The following is a 6,016-nucleotide window of genomic DNA, read 5'->3' as shown; positions in this document are numbered from 1 at the left end:
CTATTCATTTAACAAGGTTTTGCGTGACAGATAATCATTTAGCTGCAATGGCCACAGAAATTCTACAGCAACTGTACCAGACAATAATAATAATAATAATTGTTACTATTATTATTTGTATTATAACAACAGTAAACTTTCCTTGTTAGTAAAGTGCCTTTATAAAGACAAATATAGATGGATAGCTTTATTGTCATTCAACAATACATAAAATTCATAATTGAAGGAAATTCCTTTCTACAATTTAAAATCTAAGACTAGTCCTAGTTAAAAGAATACTAAAATCACCACTAATAGAATCACAGTCAGTTCACAATGAGACAGAAATATAGCACAGCAGGTAGAGGATAAAACAATGTACAGTTATTTTAATGATCACATTTTACAGTGCAGCAGACATACAGCAGTATATACTGCACTAACTGTATGGTAATCTTGTGCTCTGTTAAACAGACTCATTGTGCATGCATTGTGTGTGTGTGTGTGTGTGTGTGTGTGTGTGTGTGTGTGTGTGTGTGTGAGTGCACGTGTGACCACCATTATCTCAAGGGCCGGTCTGTCACTAAAGGTGTTTGCAGCGCTTCACTCTATTGACCGCTAACGAGCAGCTGTGTGAAAATTAAAGGGATATTTCCATATTTTTTTTCACCCCATGGAGACTTGAATTAATTTTTTAGTTTTTGTTGCATTCCTGAGCCGATAATTTGATGACCAGCGGATCGGTAGGCAGCGGTTCCGGTAGGAGACACAACGGAGGCTCTTTGTGTCTCCCACCGGAACCTCTGCCGGTCATCAAATTATTGGCTTAGGAATGTGACAAAAACAAAAGAATATCCATGAATTCAAGTCTCCATGGGGTGACTAATCGATAGAAAAAAAGTCATTTTGGGGGTGAACTATCCCTTTAACTCAGACTTGTCTAAGTCTGCTACCTATACTGTTTACCCATGGAAACCTCTTATCTGTTTATCTCCATATTCTAACTTTTTCCGTAAATTAACGTCCTAATTGATCGCACTACAGCGTCACACAAAAAGCATCAAAAGCAGCAGATCTACAAGCTCGAAACGTGGCGCGAAGCGACGCGTTTTGAGCTTGTAGATCTGCTGCTTTTGCTATTTTTACATTTTAATCCTGAAAAGTAACAGTTTTGGACATATTAGGTTTCCTACCCGACAGAGATAATATATACAACCGTGTGTGTGTGTGTGTGTGTGTGTGTGTGTGTGTGTGTGTGTGTGTCATTATAGCCTACACTACACACCCCCGTCACAGATGGCTAGCTTTACACACTTTGGAGACATTTGCAAAGTAATGCAAGTGCCTGTGTGTGTGTGTGTGTGTGTGTGTGTGTGTGTGTGTGTGTGTGTGTGTGTGTGTGTGAGTGGACGAGAGGGAGAGAGGGGGCGAGACAGAGGCCAAGCTGGATTACGTAGCCATAGTGAATACACTTGGGGAGCAAACTTTTAACAGTTTTGTGAAACGCCATTAAAGGAGCTCTGTCCAATATTCAGCGCTCACACACACACACACACACACACACACACACACACACACACACACACACACAATCTAACCGCTGTAATCTGTGTGGTGGGAGAGCTTTAGTGACCCCTCGGCTGGCATTCCGCCAGTGATAGGAGGGAAGGAACACAAGTCAGTGAGCCGATGAATAAATGGCCGCTACAGACTGTCCATGCTTAACCTGAGATTGTCACATTAGTGACAGGTGACGAGCCTTTCAGCACAGGGTGAGAGAGAGAGAGAGAGAGGAGAGGAGGATGAATGAAGAGAGAGAGGGGGGGATGAGCGGAGTGAGAGAAAGAGAAGAATCTAGACAGAGTGAGAAAGAGAGAGGTATATTATCATGCCTTCATCCTCTCACTCTCTCTCTGCAGGGTTGTGGAACGTGCCTGTTGCTATGGCAACTCATTTAAGATCTCTCTCTCTCTCTCTCTCTCTCTCTAACATCTAAATAAAATCGGGGCTATTTTTAGAACGCGCTCTCGGAACACACATGCTACTTTGAACACACACCCACACGAGGGGATGGAAAGGCACATGCAAGCCCACACACGCACGCACGCACACACACACACACACACACACACACACACACACACACACACACACACACACACACACACACACACACACACACACACACACACACACACACTGCCATGTACTGTCTTTTTTCTTTCTCTTTTTAATCTTTATATAACCAGGAGGAGAAAAAAAAGCCCAATTGAGATATCATGTCTTTTTCAATGGAGACCTGGCCAAGAAAGAAAGTTACATTGACACACATAACACTAACTCTGTACCTTCTTCAGGCATGAACAAACAAAACCTTCAAAACCGCACAGACACTACTTTGTTTCTACACTCCGTTTTAGCAATGAAAGCTGTCATCAGTTTCTATTGAGCGAAGAGTTTAGTCTTGTGAGTCTAGGTTAACTACTAACTGCAAAGTTAACTGATTATTTTTTAGTTTTAGTTTAATAAGTGTTCCATAGCTCTATATCCCCACAACAATCATTGCTATAGTGTTTGTTCAGTAACAGGGGTCTGTCTCCCTTTCTCTTCAGCTCTTCAGTAAACAGAACATATGCTCAGGTTGGGAGACCAATCTGATCCGATCAGGAGAGAGAACTCACTCAGAACAGAGGATAAACAAGTGAAATTGGAAGAGATGAAACAAACAAACAAACAAACAAAAAAAGAGCAGACAAAATTGCAACTGGAACACTAAAATTGAAGCTGATAATTGATCATGAAAATATATTTTCTGTTTACTAAAGAGCTGAAGAGACCCCTGTTACTGAGCAAACACTCTATAGCAATGATTACAGAATATAATAGAGCTTTAACTTTCTTACATCCCCTTCAACCACTTAAACCCTCTATACATGGTAAACTAATACTTAGTTGATTTGGTTAGACTCTGTGCTTTGTCCGCTTCTCACTACACACAGAAAATCCTGTCACCGAAAATAGCCGATCTACAAGCTCACAATGTGGTCGCAACGTGATGTGTTGTGAGCTTGTAGATCGGGCTATTTATGGTGAATGTTCCCCCCAGGATAAGGGATGCTATAGGTTCAAATGGTTGAGGAGCGGCTACAATGGTAACTGTACAATTTGTACACACAGACGTAAGTGTCTACATGTGTCATTACATCGTTTCATATAAACTACCATGATGGGTGGATGATCTGGCATTTGTACATCCTATACACCCACCTCCTATACACACACACACACACACACACACACACACACACACACACACACACACACACACACACACACACACACACACACACACACACACACACACACACACACAAACTCCTCCACAAAGCCAGGACTTACTGCTGTGTCCATCTGTGAACCAGATCTGTGTGTATGCACAGGAAGAAACAGAACATGGATGGATGGATGGATGGATGAGTGGGTGGGTGGGAGGATGGATGGATGGAGGATGGGTGGGTGGTTGGTTGGGTGGGCGAGCGGGCAGATAGATTGATAGATAGATAGGTAGACAGAACAATGGATGGACATATTGCATATAGTGCGCGTGTGTGTGTGTGTGTGTGTGTGTGTGTGTGTGTGTGTGTGTGTGTGTGTGTGTGTGTGTGTGTGCGTGCGTGCGTGCGTGCGTGCGTGCGTGCGTGCGTGCGTGCGTGCGTGCGTGCGTGCGTGTGCGTGCACGTGCACGCGCGTGAGTGTGTGAGTGTGTGAGTGTGTGGGTGTCTAAAACCCAGCTGGTCAGATGCAGTCACTGTTTGATCTATTCCAGTTCTCTGTCTCATCAGTTGGAACACATGCTCTCCACCACATCACTGCCGGGCTCCATTAGCAACAGCGCTTCTCAAACCGAGGTCCGGAGACCCCCAGGGGGTCCTCAATTGGTATCCTTAACCCTGAAAATGCATTTTCTGTTTTACTAAAGGCCTGGAGAGATGCCGTAGACCTCTGATACTTGAACAAACACTATTCTTCTTCCTCTTAAGTGTGTCGTCGTCATACGTTGCAACGCGTTGTGAGCTTGGCAATCGGCTATTTTCAAGCGAAAGCTTTCCCACCAATAACAGAAAACAGAAAATACACTAGTGTAGAGCCCTGAGGGACTCCATTCAACCATATGGGGTTTAAGTGTTAAAGGAGAATACCGGACAAATTAAGTGTTGTCTTTGATGTCTCGTTACTCACCTACCGACGTGAAAAGTGGCGTTCTTAACACTGGTTGCTTGTTTCCAGAACCTGGCAACACGAGTTGCCAGGTTCTGGAAAGAAACAAGCATCCAGTGTTAAATCGTTCGCCATTAACGGTGGCCTCGCAGGAATTTTCAGCGCATGTTTGACTATCATGAGACTCCACAATGACTAGCAGTAGAGAAAAAAACAACTTTGGATCGGTTATAATAGACGAATCTCCCTAACCCACGCGCTCCCATTATGACAACGGAGGGGGTTTAAAAAATTACGACAGGGGAATCTATGGAAAAAAAGAACGCCACTTTTCACGTCGGTAGGTGAGTAACGAGACATCAAAGACAACACTTAATTTGTCCGGTATTCTCCTTTAAAGGGATATCAGCTTACCAAAAAAAAAACACATTTGAGTTGAGTTCAGCGAGTTCCAGGAAATGGAACAAAATCCACTGGGGTCATCTGATTACATTCTTGTTGGTTCCCTCGTCCATTTAAAGCTGCGATCCATAGGCTATAACTTTTATGTCCCACATGGGATTTGAGAGACCAGATTTGACATTTCTTTCTTTAACGATTTTTTTTTGGGGCTTTTTTATGCCTTTATCATTGATAGGATAAGTAGGCTGACAGGAAATGGGGAGAGAGAGAGAGAGATGGGGAGTGACGCGCAGCAAAGGCCGTCGGGACCGCTACGCCAGCAGTCCGGGCCACATTTGACAGTTCTACCGCTCTCAGATCTAAGAGACATTCCCGACTTGGCCAGGGGAGACATTGCACTTATGAGCTTCAGTTTGTGGGTAAGCTTCATACAGATTGGCTGTGATAATGATGTACCGTGCATATTCAAATCATGTAGGCAGCAGCTATACTACTTCAGACCATATGTATATATATTTTTTTAACGTTTTGGAAAAGAATAGCCAATTTGACATCGAGGTGCCCACAGAGTTTAGCTGCTCACTGCTCCTGTATCTGTGAGCTGTGAGCTCAGGTCAAAGCTTCATCTGATGGGTCATTGTGCACTCAGAGACCTTGATAACAGACATACGCTAATCCCATAACATATCCACCAAACTGCGCGTTAATCTAGGATGATTAAAAATGTATGGCTGCAGTACGCAACAATCGATGGATCAGATCTGTGAGGATTGAAGGACTGGCTAAATGTGTGACATGTAAAATGCTCACATGGGTTTGGAGCACAGGAGGAGAGGGCATTGTGACACTGACTTGAAAGGTCTTGGTGTAAATGTATCCATTCAGTGACTCTGAGAGTGTACAAATGTAACCAAAGGGAAATGGAAACTTAGGGGTCCATTTGGTTACATTTGTAACACTCCCGGAGTTAAATTGACACTGAGGTGTTTACTGTTTATGATGCCCGGCCTATATAGTGTCATTTTGAGGCTGTGCTTGGATATTATGCTTGAGACACAAAGAAGGCGTTGAACAGACACAATCTGTGCATACTAATGTATAGGCCTTCCTGACTGTAAAGACAAGAGATGGGATATGAGAGAGAGAGAGAGAGAGAGAGAGAGAGAGAGAGAGAGAGAGAGAGAGAGAGAGAGAGAGAGAGACACACACACACACACACACTACCACACTGATAATGATGTGCTAAACAGTGTCTCTCACATTGACTTCATTCATTCATTCATGCTTTCATTCATTAATTCATTCATGCTTTCATTCATTCCATACCCCAACAGCTCTACCCTTAGACCTACCCGAAAAATCTGTCAAATCTAATTGGGGACACCATGTCTTGTCCCCCAATATTAGGAACATTTCC

General features: G+C 43.3%; 1 long non-coding RNA gene across 1 annotated transcript in view; it reads right to left on the bottom strand.

Moving 5' to 3' along the window:
- Positions 1-6,016, bottom strand: part of LOC308080286 — a 408,660-nt gene that overhangs the window by 299,734 nt on the left and 102,910 nt on the right. The window lies entirely within an intron of this gene.

This window comes from Gymnoscopelus braueri, assembly GCF_963280865.1.
Source record: "Gymnoscopelus braueri genome assembly, chromosome: 24".
NCBI lineage: Eukaryota > Metazoa > Chordata > Actinopteri > Myctophiformes > Myctophidae > Gymnoscopelus > Gymnoscopelus braueri.
The sequence above is the reverse complement of the archived record's forward strand: the minus strand, read 5'-3'. Positions and strand labels throughout refer to the sequence as shown.